General features: G+C 40.7%; 1 protein-coding gene across 3 annotated transcripts in view; it reads right to left on the bottom strand.

Moving 5' to 3' along the window:
* The window catches only part of PAK1 (p21 (RAC1) activated kinase 1), a 161,935-nt gene extending 146,396 nt beyond the window's left edge, over positions 1–15,539 (bottom strand). For 2 of the 3 annotated variants that reach the window (XM_025286270.3, XM_044943448.2), the window contains exon 1: positions 15,057–15,539. The gene's annotated coding sequence lies outside the window, so the exon portion shown is untranslated. Of the gene's footprint in view, positions 1–11,423; positions 11,485–15,056 lie in introns of all 3 variants that reach the window. The other variant, XM_025286269.3, reaches the window with a different exon arrangement.
* Between the last annotated feature and the right edge of the window lie 388 nt (positions 15,540–15,927).

Raw genomic sequence — 15,927 nt, 5'->3', positions numbered from 1 at the left:
TGGGCTGCTGTAACAGAATACCTGATGCTGGGAAAGATGGTTGGATGGCATCACTGACTCAATGGACATGAGTTTGAGCAAACTCCAGGAGACAGTGAAGGACAGGGAAGCCTGGCATGCTGCAGTTCATGGGGTTGCAAAGAGTTGGACACAACTAAGTGACTGAACAACAACAATGGAATACCATGGCTGGCTCGGTGGCGAAGAATCCACCTGCAATGCAGAAGATCCGACTTTGATCCCTGGGTCAAGAAGATGCCCTGGAGAAAGAAATGGCAACCCACTCCAGTATTCTTGCCTGGGAAATCCCATGGACAGATAAGCCTGGAGGACTACAGTCCATGGGGTCATAAGAGAGTTGGACATGACTTAGCAACTAAATAACAACAGCAGAATACCACAGACTATGTGGATTACAAACAACAGAAATTTATTTCTTACAGTTCTGGAGACTGAGAAGTTCAAAATCAAAGGACCAGAAGATTCAGTGTTTGGTGAAAACTATGTGATTCATAGATAGTCATTCTCTCTCACATAGCAGAAGGGGAGAATAAGGACACTAATCCTATTGTGTCCTCATGATCTCAACCCCTCTTAAAGGTCCCACCTCCAAATATCACATTTGGTATTTGGATTTAATATGAATTTGGGGGAGACATAAACATTCAGTCTATAGCATACCATCAAGGAATTTATAGTCATGAATGAGTATATGAGGGCTAAAAGCCTACAGGGAAAAATTGGCAGCTTAGTTGATTTAAGTTGAATATTAAAGAGTAAAGAGCTTTAATAGCATAAAGGAAAAAGGAATTCCAGGCTGAAGGAACAAAGTGATATATGAAAGTGAATAAAATTCAGTCTTTTAGGGATGGATTAGGGTCAAGGGAGATGAGGCTGAAGAAATAGATGGGATCATATTGTAAAGCTCCCTGAGTAACAAACTAATTAGCATATTATTCCATCAGCAATGGGGACACCCTGATGGGTTTTGAGAAGAATAGTTAACAGGATCAGGAAAATTATTCCAGACAGACTAATGGGTGAACAAGAGGACAGAAAGACTGGTGGCCAGGACACTAGTTAAGAGCTAATTAAAAACCTAGAGAAAAGATAATTATGGTCTAAACCAGAGCACAGAAGAGAGAAAAACAAATTTGGAAAAAACTTCCGAGATAAAACTGACAAGGCTTGATAATCCTTGATAATGTGAGCTCATTCATTTAGCAAATATTACAACACTCACTATATTCTGGCACCACATTAAGGTGATGGGGAACAAAGGTGAACAAAAGAGATATGATCTTTGACCCCAAGGAGCGGAAAGGCTAGACTTATAAAACAGTCAGTAAGGACAGAATTACAGGTCATTATAAAAGCCATTACAGGGCCTTCCCTGGTGGTCCAGTGGTTAAGAATTTGCCTGCCACTGCAGGGGACACTGGTTTGATTCCTGGTGTCGCAAGATTCTACAGGCTACAGGGCAACTAAGCCCCTGGGCCACAACCACTGAAGCCTGCACACCCTAGAACCTGTGCTCTGCAACAAGAGAAGCTACTGCAATGAGAAGCCCAAACACTGCAACCTGAGAGTAGCCCCCACTTGACACAAATAGAGAAAGCCCACATGCAGCAATGAAGACCTAGTACAGCCAAAAATAAACAAATAAATTAAAGCTATTACAGAAAAAAACAAAATACAGTAAGAGGATAATGAAGGTGATCTTCTTTAGATCAGATAGGTCCTGGTTCACAGCAGATACCCAATATTTAAAAAGAAGAAAATACTCAATTTTCTTAAAGAAGAAAAAGAGGCGGGAGAAAGCAGCTAGACTTCTGAAGGAAACCAGAAACAGCGGTTAGGGGAACCATACCAGGGGAGAACAGGTGTGAAGGCCCTGAAGCAAGAGAGACTTTCTCAAACTTTAGGGGATGCCAATCTCTCTGAATCACAACCACTGAGGTGAAGAGTTGCACAAGATGAAGTTAGAGAAACAAAAAACAAGGCCAAGTCACTCAAAACCTTAAAATCATGTTTAAGATTTGATATTTGGGAATTCCCTGGTGGTCCAGTGGTTAAGACTTAGCACTTTCACTGTTTTTACCAGGGCCCAGATTCAATCCTTGGTTGGGAAACTAAGATCCCACAAGAAACGCAATGTGGCCAAAAAGAAAAAAAATTATATTTTTTCCTAAATAAAATAAAAAGCTTTTACAGGTTTCAAGCACAGAACTCAGTTAAAAGATAGTTCAAGGTAGAGAGGATAGTAGTCTGAATTAGGGAGGTGACAGCAGAAAGGGAGAGAGGTAGATGAATTCAAGAAATATACAGAAGTAAAATTAACAAGGTTGGGAGTGCAGTTTTCCATATGAAGGAAAGGAGAGAAGGTGGTGTCAGAGATGAATCTTAAATTTCAGGTTTGAGCAACCAAAAAACAAAAATCCCACTTAGTAAGACAGTGATAACCGGAAGAGGACCAGGTTTATGAAAAATGACCAAAAATGTAGTTTAGAGCATAGTAAGTAGGAGATGTTATAAGACTCCAGAGTAGAAATATCAAGCAGGCAATTGAATATAAGGATCTAGAGTTAAGGAGAGAAGTTTAAGCTAGAGGTATCTGGGAAAATAGGGAAGCTGTGATCATATATACAGTATTCAAAGAGAGGACAATGAATGAAATCAAGCAGAAAGAGAGTACAATGTAAGAGAAAAGGATCTCTCCCTTGAGGAATTGCAACATTTAAAGTCAACATTGTAGAAAAAGGCAACAAAATAAACGGAGGAATGGTCAGAGGTAGGAGACAAATAAGTAAAGTGATATCACAGAAGGGAAAAGAATATTTTTAAAGTGGGAGTAATCAATAAAATAAATATATTGAGAGGTCCAGAAAGATAAGAATGAAAAGGAAATTCCATGGCTGCTAACAACACAAAAGAGGGCCATGCAGGCATTGTGAGCCTCTTGATGAAAGAACACACCAACACATATAAAGCGGTCATGCAAAAAAAAACCCTGAATTTTATCAAGCCTCTAGATTCTAACTTATAAGTAATATATAGGACCAAGGAACTTCTTAAATTGTAACAGGGTGATACAAAATGCAGAGAGTGAGAAACTCAATAGGACAACTGGTTTCCTCAACAAATAATCTGAAAGGTGGGGTGGGTGGGGGTGGAGAGACTGAGAGGGAATTTAGAAATTAAAGAAGACATAAATGAAATATCAGCCAATCTCTCTGTGTAGCCTTTGTTTCAAACTACTAAAGAAAAAAAAAAATGATTTCTGCACCACAACAAAACATTTTGATGACATTAAAGAATTATGGGAAGGGAGGTGATATGTGTGGTTATGGTTTTGGAGTGGTTTGCTTTTTTCTTTTTTAAGTAAATTTGGCACCATACAGGTCATTATGGACTTTAGCACAAGCAGTTATGATAAGGTGGTGGGGACAGAAACAGAGTGGAGTAGGCTGCCAAGTAAATAGGAGGTAAGGAATTAGAAGCAGAAGTTGTAAACAGCTATTTAAAGAAGACTAGCTTTGAAAGAGAGCAAAGATAGTGCTTAGCTTGAAGGCTGACATGGGGTCTCAGGAGCACTACTGTGTGGTGGAGAAGAAAACTGTTTTCCTTTAAATAAAGCATTTGAATACTGCTTATGATAACTCTAAAAAGCAAAATGTAACAAGATAGTGAAGTGAGGTTTCTAAGACAGGACCCCAGGAATCTAAAAGCATATGAAGGATCAGGCCTTTCCTTGAAAGAGAATCACTACCTTCATGAAGAAAGGAATGGGTTCAAGTTCAAGTAGATTCTCAAATTCAGAAGCAGGAATACAAAGCTTCTATTTTATCTATTCTTTTTCTATTTGTTCTGTTTTGTGATAAATGAGACAAAGTTGGCGGGGGCTGGGGGGCGGGCAGAGTAATGAAAGCACAAAGAGAAAGTGACAGGTAGAGACTGAAGGGAGAACTGAAGATAACCCTGAAGAAAAGTGGCTATTCCCAGATTTAGAAAACGCGACAGGGGGGCGGGGGGTGGGGGAGCGGTTTTTGGAAATGGGGAATATGTCAGCTGAACAGATCAACTCCTGAAGAAATCAATAAAAGAAAAACTGTGGTGGTATTTTCAGTTTCCAAATATTAAATCCCATCAAGAGCCTATTAGGTATATATATCACTGATTCAACAATTCCAATGATCAGAATTTATTCTAAAGAAATAAACCCTGAAAGTAGAAAGCTATATGTAATGTTATTGATAAAATTACAGTGTAATTTATAACAAGGAAAAAATTTAAATGATTTTGATGGTTAGTTTTATGTGTCAACTTAACTAGCTTACAGTATCCAGTAATTCAATTAAACACTAATCTAGGTGCTGCTGTAAAGTATTTAATAGGTATTTTATAGATATAGTACACATCTACATTCAGCTGACTTTAAATAAAGGAGATTATTCTTCATAATATGGGTGGGCTTCACCCAATCAATTGAAAGGCCTTAAGAGCAGAACTGGGGTTTCCATGCTAAGGAATTCTACTAGTTCTGTTTCTCAGGTAGAACACTGACCAACACAATGGTTTTAGGCAAATTATGAAATATCATCTTAAATTTTACAATGGATACTAAGGAGTAACATGGAGGGAATGTTTACTATAAGTCAAGAAAAAAAGGCAAACAACAAATGTAGATTTATATTGTGATTATAATTATGTAAGTAAGTATGTTTACATACAAGAAAAAAGAAAACAAAAGAGTTCATTTATCTGACTGATGGAATTGCGTCTGAATTTTAAATTTATTAACAGTCTTACAAAAGTTGGTTAAACAGAGCTCTGTTATTTTTAATTGATGAAAGTAATGTATATGTTAAGCCTTATTAAAATTACTTGGCACTATAAAGAAATTGATACAAAACCACTGCCTGGGATAACACTAAAAAAGAAAAAAAAGAATATTCTGGAAAGCAAATACACCTAAAAGGGCCCTAATCCAATATCATTTTTTAGTAACATAATTCTGTAACTCAAATAAAAGGAAGAAAGACCCAGAATGGCAAAGTAGCTGGAGAGCCCCTTAAGAATTTTCCACATCCTTACCAAGCATCAGGGCATACATTCAGCTTTGACTCAGGTCAAAGGTGTTTGTACTGGGCAGCTAAATATTTACCATAATGAGGTTTCCTCTCTCCTGGCCTCTCCCAACACCAGACAATGAAAGGATTCTTGCATATTTGCTAAACTTGAGTAAAGAAGTCATATGCACCCTAGTTTGAATGCTGGCTCCACTCTTCCTCATCCAGTCAAAAACATTTACAGAATAGCTACTATATTATTAGGAACTGGGACTACAACAGACAGCAAAAAAAAAAAAAAAAAGATACTTTTTATTTTAAGGAAATAGATACTATGTTAGAATTCTTTCTCTTCAGAAAAATGATTCTCTAGAGAGTAGGGTCTAGTAGACAGATATTAATCAAATAATGCCACAGAGTAACACGTAAGAGTATAAATGCTTCCCAGGTAGTTCAATGGTAAAGAATCCTCCTGCCAATGCAGGAGACAGAGGAGACATGGCTTCGATCCCTGGGTGGGGAAGATCCCCTGGAGTAAGAAATGGCAACCCACTCAGGTATTCTCACCTGGAAAATTCCATGGACAGAGGAGCCTAGCGGGCTACAGTCCATGGGATTGCAAAGAATTGGACACGACTGAGCAACTAAGCACACACGCACAAACCTAAATATATACTAATTGTCTCTAGGCCACTTAGGAAACTTGGACTTTCAAAAGTCTATCATAATGAAATTTTACCCTTTGCTCACCCACTTTCTTGTTTTGTTTTCAGTTACTTTGCAGATTACATATAGATAACGTCTTGAACTGACCAAGCAAAATCTACCCAGATACCAAATAAAAATCTCAGAACCTGGACTGGCCAGATAACTCCGGATGGGAAAATAATTTTAAATATAAGAAATTGTTATAAAATAATAATTCTTCAAAAAGTTATAGGGGAACTAAGAGTCCTCCCCGGAGAAGGCAATGGCAACCCACTCCAGTCCTCTTGCCTGGCAAATCCATGGACAGAGGAGCCTGGTAGGCTGCAGTCCATGGGGCCACTAGGAGTCGGACACGACTGAGCGACTTCACTTTCACTTTTCACTTTCACGCATTGGAGAAGGAAATGGCAACCCACTCCAGTGTTCCTGCCTGGAGAATCCCAGGGATAGGGGAGCCTGGTAGGCTGCCGTCTATGGGGTCGCACAGAGTCGGACACGACTGAAGCGACTTAGCAGCAGCAGCAGCAAGAGTCCTCCCAACTATACCAGGTCCCTTTCTACCCATGCCACAGCCTGGAAATTAAAATTTTGCTCTGCTAACCCATGGAGAATTGTTTCCACAGTGAAACACTATTACTGATAGACTATGGGGATCAGGGACTATGTTACTAAGTAGTAAAAGTGAGGACAGGGAAAAGGAGGAGAGAAGGTAAAAGCAAACAACAAACAAAATTAAAAAAAAAAAAAAACACTACTCATAAAATAATTGAACTAAGCTGACATCAAATTTAATACATCTGTATAACATCAAAGGAAAACTGAGGCTCACGGTGGTTAAGTGACTTGCCATAGTTACACAGTAGTAATTATAAACATGTCTTCAAATCCCAACTTGATCTCTCTGCTTCTAAATTTCCTCATTTGTAAAATGAGTATAGAACAGTATCACTCTTGTAGGATTATTCTGAGGAGTAAATGAAAAATCAAATGTAAAGTACTTAGCATTATCCCCAGTAAAAGGTCAGTTATAACAAGGCTGAGGGTGATGATTTGTTCCTGATGTCATTTATCCTCAATATACAATGAGATTGGGGGTAGAAGGTGGCTGAGAAACACGGAGTTCAACATCCCAAACTGACTTTTTTAAAAAGATCAGAAGGGAGTAGAGGAAATGCTACCTGCTATTGGTTATCTTTGTACAATAAAACTCTGACATTTGTTGTTGTCTTTGTTTTACCTTTTATTCTTCTGTATTCTCTATATTTTCTGCAAGAATCATGTATTACTTTCATAATAAAAGAAACATAAATGTATGTTAAAAGCAAGGGGATCTGAGTAAAGACAAGCAAATTGGAAGAGTAACTATCTGATACTATTTTAGCTTGCTGGGCCCTGGTTACCAACTCCTGGTGGAAAAAAAAAAAAAAAAAAAATATATATATATATATATCTTTTTTTTTTAATGATAAAGGAAAATCCCAGAAAATGCCCACAAAATCTTAAGAGCTAAAAGCACTTTAATAGATCACTTAGTCCAAACTCCCAACTAATAGCCAACATGAGTCAAGCACTTTACAGCTTACAAATTGCTATGCATTTATCTACAGAGCTCACCTGATCTCCCATAAAAGTATAAGACAGCTAGTCTTATTGGAAAAAGTGTATTGGAAAAAACATGCACTCAAGTCAGAAGGACCAGTCCTCAAACCACAGCTGTGCTGTACAGCCTCAGGTGTTTCAATTAACCTCTGTTTTCACTTCTATAAAATGGACATGAAATAATACCTGTCTAAGCTAACCCAGGGAGCTGTTGAAAGAATAAAGTGAGATAACATTAGTGAAAGTACTTTGTACACTATCCAAAAGGCCGTTCATCATCTGGGCCTTGCCTTCCTGTCCCTTCTTACCACTCCCCACTTTGCATCCCTACTCAGGGTTCCTCAGATTATGCTCTCAAGCCTTCTAATCTTCATACTGCTCTCTTTCAGGAAGGTTCTTCCTTTCCTTCTCTTTCTACCCCTCCCCCGCTGCCTTGGTTAACCCCTGCTTCTCTCTCAAAATCCAATTTAGGTTCCACTTCCATTGAGAAGGCTTGCCAAGCCATCCCTGTTTCAGATGAAGTAGACGCCTTTCCTCTGTCTTCACATACCACCACTATACATAACCATGTGTCATTTTTTTCTCAATATAGTACAATTGTCTACAGTCATGTTTGATTCTCAACTATAAATTTAAAGGTATGCACCAGGTTACAATCTGTTTCTTTAGAGCCCGTGACAATCCCTGATGCATAATATGTGCTTAGCAAATAAATGGACTTTAGATGACAGTTGGAGAAGGAAATGGCAACCCACTCCAGTATTCTTGCCTAGAGAATCCTGCGGACAGAGGAGCCTGGGGGGACCTGCCGTCTATGGGGTTTCGCAGAGTCAGACACGAATGAAGCGACTTAGCAGCAGCAGCAGCAGATGACAATTAAAACAGTTTTCATATAGTAAGTACAAAAGACATTTATGCAAAATATTATAAGGCAGTACTTTTCAAACTTGGCTGCATATCAGAATCATCTATAAATTTTCAAGAATAAGGATTCCAGGAGACTTTGCTTAAGTAGACCTGAGATAAAGTCCAGGCAACTGTATTTTTTTTTTCACATCTTCACAAATAGTTCAAGCACATAGCCAAAACTAAAAACCACTGCTATACATAATAGACATAAATAGTAGTTACAAAATTACAACAGTTGTACCTAACATCTATATAACTTAACATCTTACAAGTCATTTTCACATATTATTCATTTAATCTTCACAACAACCCTGTGAGTTAGGCATTATTTTTATTTTCCAAATGAAGAAATAGAGGCCTAAATAAGTGTCCGAGTGGGTCTTTGCCTAACTTCAAATATAGTGCTTTTCTTTCTACATCTACCTCCTTTCCTAGAAAAGTTACAAATAATATTGCCGTAATATACAAAGTACTATGTGACAAGAGTTAAGATGAGGAAGCCATCAATCCCTTTGTGCAAATCAGAGAGAGAGAATGAGAAAAGCTAAACCATGAAGATACAGGCAGGCAGACAAAGGTAGAGGCTACACATATACTGTCATTTATCATCCCCAAAGATTCAAAAGGCAGATTCTATAAAGGAGAAGAATGCTCTTGTCAGCTTCAGTACTTACACAAAGTGAAAGGGAAAGGGACATTGCAGAGGACTAGAAGTGGAAAAGTGGAAGAAGAAAGCCCCATAAACAAGAAAGAATTTCCCAATGCTGCATGCAAATTACCACACACCATCTCCATGAATAAGAGCCAAAACATAATGGAGTTTTTTAAATTAAGACTTAGATCAATTTTAGAGAATTAATCAATACTAAATAAAATCCTATTTATGAGGGATCAACGAACCTCTGGTTCTTTTTTGACTTATTACTACACTACACCTAGAGAGGGGATAATCTAGAGGATCCTGACACACAGATTTCTCCCATCTCAAAGACTAGATGAGAGAATAGAGGAAGTTATTTATAAGAGATAAAGCTTAACACTAAAGCAGAAAAATGTATTGCACTATGTTAATAAATTTACATTGGCAGAGGAAAAACAAATATTCAGGCACAAGTGACTCAGAATACAGATAAAGTTCTGCTCTTTCAACTTCAATGAAAAAGTGTTATCCTGTAAGTCTGCAATATCATGACCATATGGCAGAGTTTTATCAGCAATTATTTTTTTTGTGGTTCAAACCATGGACTTCAGTCAGGATTTTCTTAGTGAGAAGAGGTTAGAAAGTTTAAAGAGCAATCTAAAAGGACATTTCTAGTGCTCCAAAGTTCAGCCTCAGAGTTTAAAAGGCTATTGCCTTTTATGATATAGGGGCAAAAATAAAGTAACACATTTAGATTTTTAAAACATAGTTTTAAATCAATATTTAGTCATTTCCTAATGATATGCCTTTGAGTAAGACAATATGTCTATGATACTAACTTATAAAACAAATATCTGTCTCATAGATGGCTGTTGTGAAGCTGAATAAAAAGCACCAGGGAAGGATGTTATTCTTTTACCTAATCATGATAAACATAAATGCATGTAAATCTTTCTTCACCAGTCATTCTATGCACAAAGAAAGCAGGCTAAATGAAGAAAAACTTTAACTTTCACAGCAATAAACTTACAAAACATTCCTAAAATTTGCCATACAGAAAAATTAAAGCAGCTGGAATAATGAACACAACACATAATTGCTTGTATCAGATGGATATGGATTGGAACTGAGGTCTGTCACTTTCAGCAAAACCTTGAACAAGATCCCTTCACCAGTCTAAGCCTAGCCTCCTTATTGATGAAATGGAGATACTAGCAACCATCTTACAGGTTCATTTTGAAGACTGGAAAAAATATCTCGCATGGTATCTGGTACAGCGTGGTCTGCAACCTTTTTTGGCACCAAGGACTGGTTTCATGGAAGACAATTTTTCCACAGAAGGGGATTATTGTTCAGGATGATTCAAGTGTGTTACATTTACTGTGGACTCTATTTCTATTATTATTACCTCAGCTCCACCTCAGATCATCAGACATTAGATCCCAGATGTGGACCCCTGGGTTGGGGACCCCTGCTAGTTGTTCAATAATGTAAACTGCTGTTAATAAGTTTACCACAACCTAACAACTAGCTAACAAACTATACTTTTCACAAGTGTTTTTATATTCAATATTTTTTTAGTTGCTTCATAAACCTGTGAGCCAGTCATAGCAACTGTTACTATCCTGATTTTAAAGTTAGAACCAAAGGCAGAGATAAAATAATTTCCATAAAGCCATGCAGTAATATCAAGACTAAATTAAGGTCTCCTGACTTTCTCTGGGTTTCATTAACCACCCACCCAAAATAATAACATTAGTCCTTAGGAATTAAAATGAAACAGCATATTCTTTTTGATAAATTTTTCTCTTTATTATTAAAAAAAAAAAGTTTTTTTCCCCCTACTTCCTAGTCATGATTTAGAAAAACAAAAAGGGGGGAAGGAAATTTCATTAAAACCAGCAACAATAGAATTGAGAACTATCTCAAATTAGCAACTGCTGATTCTACCTTGATTTTTGTTTTAGTTTCCCCCCAAAAAAGCCACGAACCTCTTAACTAAAAGATGTTTAAGGTCTGCTCACCAAAATGATGCTTGATCAACTTAAATTTAGAAAGACAGCTTTCTCCCACCTTTATGAGTATACATCACTTTATCCCTCCATTTAACTCCTTCATTTCCATAATTATTATATAATGTTGTAATATCTTTAATTCCTTAAGGACTTGAACCACATCCTACGTACATCTGTCCCAGCATGGGACCCAGCACATGGTAGAGAAAGACTCAACAAGTGTTTATAAATGAAGAATCAATAAATGAAGCCAATCTCCCAGAGGGAAGTTAGAAAAAGAGAAAACTGGATATTGTATCTTAGGGCTAATAAGAAAGTGAAAGAAACAAAACACTTTAAGAGCTTCACAAGGAAGAGAAACCTTTGTGTGGAGTCAAACAGGTCCTTGTATGGCTTTAAATTATCACTAGAGAAAGACAAAAACCACAGGAGATCCGGAAGAGACAGTTTCAAGTTAAAAGGTTCAAAAGTTAGGGTGCTTACTTAAACTTGCAAAACTAAGTGCAATCCTGGCCTAGGATATTTCAGCTGCAGTTTTCAGATCCTGAGAAAAAAGAACAAAAGAAGAAAAATCATGCAGATTCTGTTGAAGAAGTAAAAGGGGGAAAATAAATTCAATCTATTGATAAAATAAATCCCCCAAAATGTTGGAATCCATTTGGATTTGCATACTGGAGTGAGGTTTCTCTTCCTACTGAAAACTATTCCTGAATAAACCCCAATGTAGCAGCTGGCAGTAAATAGAGTTAAATCATTTTTATATTATTCATTCAACAAATATTTGAATGGCTGCTATATGCAGTCACTATTTTAGCCCCTGGGATTACAGAAGTAAATAAAACAAAATTCTCTGCTTTCAGGAAGCTTTCAATTAAGTGAGAAAAACAGATGATATGAAATGGAATGGAATAGAATAAGATGGAATGGAATGAAACTGAACAGAATGGAACAGATGGGGTGGAATGGAACAGAATGGAAGGAAATGGAACGGAATGTCAGGCATTTTGTGCTATGGAAGAAAGAGGAGGTAGGGAGAAAGGAAACAGGGAGGGAGGTGGGAAGGTAATGGTCTTATTAAAGGAAGATTGTTTAACCCAGTGGTTTTCAAACTTTAGCAAGTATCAGAATCACGTGGAGGATTGTTAAATATCTGGGGTCCCCAACCCTAGAGTTTTTCATCTGTATGTCTGGAATGGGACAAGTAATTTGCAAGTCCAACAAATTCTCAGATTCTATTGATGATCCTGGTGCAGGGACTACACTTGGAGCTAAAATTATTCTAACCCAAAGAATTAGGTAATCTCAAACTTGAGGGCCTTGATTTGCTTTCTTCACTCATACAGTCATTTCAAACACTTATTTAGTGCCAGAAAATTTGCAAGGCAGTAAGACTAAAGAGACCTTGCCCTCAAAAAATTCACAGGTTAATATTTGCAACAGTGTGATAAAGTCAAAAAAATTTGCAATAAAGTGCTATAGAGATCTATAAGAGTGGTCTGTACATAAGCCCGAGAACAGAAAAGCAACTCATTATATGGAGGTAATAGGAGGAAAAACTAAGGGACACTTTCATTTTTCTCCCAGAAGTACAGGTGCTTCTCCATGGGCAGGTGCAGGATGGCATTTTAGACAGAAAGAATGGCACATGAAAAAGCAGAGATGAAAAGAGGGTGGCAAGGAAGTTGCAGAAAGTGAGGCTGCAAAGGCAGGCAGTCCTCTTAATTTCTGAGAGCTTCTTAGTCATGTCAAAAAGTTTAAATTTTTATCTTTAGGCAATGACTAGTCAGGAGTGGGGATAGATGATTGGGTTTTGTTTTACAAAGATCTCTCTGGATATATAGTGCCTTCCTTTTAGAAATACTTGGACTATCTGATGTGAAGAGTCAACTCACCGGAAAAGACCTTGATGCTGAGAAAAAGTGAAGGCAAAAAGAGAAGAGGACAGCAGAGGATGAGATGGTTAGATAGCATCACTGACTCAATGGACATGAATTTGAGCCAACTCCGGGATACAGTAGAGAACAGAGGAGCCTAGCCTAGCCTGCTGCAGTCCCTGGGAATTGCAAAGAGTCAGACACATTAGTGACTGAACAACAACCTCCTTTTAGAAAGCAGTCCTTCCTCCAAATTTAACACAGGGCCTCATACCATGTGCTTAGCAAATGTATACTGAATCGAGTATACACTCAAAAAAGCTCTTTGTCAAGTGCTATCTCACAGAAGAGAGGCAGGTCACTACCTTCCTTGCAGGACTCACTTTGACCAGGACAAGACTTGCAAAACAGGTCCAGCAGCCTCAATTATTGCACACTACTCCCTGTACAGCTGGAGTAGAGACTAGGGAAGGCCTTCATTGTTTACAAGCCTACCTCACCCACTAGACTTTGAGCTCTTTGACAGACAGGGAATGTCTTAACAGATTCTGAATCCCCATAGTCCTAGCAGGAGACCTGAAACACAGTAGCTCTCCAGACTCCAGTAATGTTGGGTAAATGAATGACTGAATAAGCAAATTTACCAGACAGACCCATAAGCTAACTGGATAAGCCTCATGGAATGTTTCATGATCTATCATTCAAAAATCCTTTTTTTTTTTTTTTTTGCTACTTTATTTATTTTAATTGAAGGATAATTGCTTTACAGAATTTTGCAGTTTTCTCTCATACATCAAGAATCCGCCATAGGTACACCCATGCCCCCTCCCTTCTGGACCTCCCTCCATCTCCCTCCCCATCCCACCCTTCTAGATTGTCACAGAGCCCCTGTTTCAATTCCCTGTTCCAGTTTCCCCTGTTCAGTTACAATACACATGGTGTTGTAAATTTCCACGTTACTCTCTCCATACATCTCACCCTCTTTCTTGAGAAGTAGAGTTTCTAGTTAAGGTGAGGTGGATTTCATATGCACCTGATTCAGGATTTTGCAAATAGGAACAACAACAACAAAATGTTAACAAGTGCTGTAGCATAAATCCTACCAAGCCTCTGAGGGACGCAATGAGAAAAGTTTTGCCTGAAAGGAGTATAGGGGTGGGTGCCAGTCAAGACTTCATGGGAGGTTTGGCCGGAGTTGGGGGGGCGGGGCGGGGGTGCTTCAGTAAAGTCTTGAAAACTAAGTAGCACAAAAGCAAACAAGCAAACTCCTGGACCTTTAAAACTGGAAGTGACCTGCTCAAGGTCACACAGGAAGTAGAAGTCATAAGGTAAGACTAATGAGATATTTGTGTACTGTCGACTCCTCTTTTCCCCTGACAAAGTTTAGACAGGGCACAAAGACACAGTAGGCAAAATTAAAGATTTTTCTAGGAACAACTCTTAAAGGTTAGACTAGTGACTTCAAATTTTTTTTGGTAACCATACTACTAACCCTTCTCATCACCTTTCACAGTCCTGGGAGGGAAAGCGTTAGACAGTAATCCAAAGGGCTGAACAAACAAAAAGCACTTTGCTCTCAACACCCAAAACTTCTCAAGTGTTCTTCCAAAACACTCCCAGCACTGTTTGCTGTGAAAATATTCAAGACAGTAAAGGCTATAATAATCACGTCTTTTGAAGTAGGATAAGAAATGTAAAAAATAAATCTCGTCTCCCCGTGTTTTAACTCCACAGGTTAAGAGTATTCCCGGGGCGGGGGAGGGGCGGCATAAGTCAAGCACTGTCCACTCGTACTTTTCAAGGAGTTCAACTCTATAGGTGATCCCCACTGCCAGGACAAAGGTGACTTTTCTCGTGCACAATGAACCTGTCGCCGCCTTGCTAGGTCCCTCTACGCGGTCCAGAGTTAGGATCCGAGGACCACAAAGTTCAGGAGGCAGTCGCTCCCGGAGCCGGACCTGCGAGGTCTCCCCTCCGCTGACTTCCCCGGGATCTCTGGGTCCCCAGGCGTCAGAGACCCGCGGCCGCGCGGGTAACTACACAGGGGGCCTTTGTTGGTCCGACAGAAACGGCGAGCCTCTCAAGAGGCGCCCCCGCCTTCCCTCACCTGGCGCCCGCATCCGCCCGGCCGCGGCGGGGAATGAATGGGTCCCGGAACCCCCACCCCGCGCCTCCCCCACCCCGGCGCCGTCTCCCCGCAGCCCGCGACGCCAGGGGTACAGGGCGGGAGGCCGGCTCTCACCGTCCGCGCTTGTTCGGCTCGACTCGGCTCCTCCTCCTTCTCCACCCCGGTGTCCGCGGCCGAGCCGCAGAGTGAGCGCTCGAGTGTGCGCAAGGGGCCGCTTCACTTTCTCCCGCCCGCCGCCGCCGCCTGCCCGGAGCCTCCCCACCCGCTCGTGCCGGGGAGTCCCCTCAGGACAGGGCGAGGAAGGCGGGGAGGGGGTCAGCGACCGTGGCTGGAGTCGGGGAGGCGGAGGGACCTAGGCGACGCGGCTCAGGGGGGCGCTTGCTCGGAGATGTGAGGAGCTCGGGTGGCCTCTGGGGGAGGAGGTGGAGAGACAGAGTTCTTTGAGGGGCTCTCGAGAGCGCGGGGCTCCGTGAAAGAGGGGTAAAAAGTCTGAGGGAAAAAAGCGTCTGGGGCAGGACGGCAGAGTCGGTGAGGAAGGCACCACAGACGAGCAGAGGGGGAAAGGGGTGTGGGGGCGAAATCGTGAGGGGCCGTCTACGGTGCTACCCACACCTTGGACTCCAACTGCAGAGGCCGCTGAGCCGCCTCCCCCACCTCAGCCGAGCTATTGTACGCCGCTGGCCGGGAGGACCGCCTCGCCCACCAGCCCCCGCCCCTCCCCCGTGAGGCACAGGCGCCGGCGGAGTCCCGGCCCGCCCCACCTCCCGCAGGTGGGAGGGGGCGGGGAGGGCAGGACGGACCCACGTGAGCGAGGCCAACCCAGGCCTGGGGGCGGGGGGGGGGGGGGGGGGGGGACGGCCAGCTCCTGGAATTACGTCATCGGCGCATGACGCCAGAGACTGGGGAAGGCACCCGGCTGCCGCGTGACGTCATTGCGCTCGCGTCTCTTCTCTGACCGCGCAAGGTTTACTGCTTCGGGATCTTT

The sequence above is a fragment of the Bubalus bubalis genome, chromosome 5, assembly GCF_019923935.1.
Source record: "Bubalus bubalis isolate 160015118507 breed Murrah chromosome 5, NDDB_SH_1, whole genome shotgun sequence".
NCBI lineage: Eukaryota > Metazoa > Chordata > Mammalia > Artiodactyla > Bovidae > Bubalus > Bubalus bubalis.
Note: the sequence above shows the minus strand (reverse complement) of the source record. Positions and strands in the feature narration are given on the sequence as shown.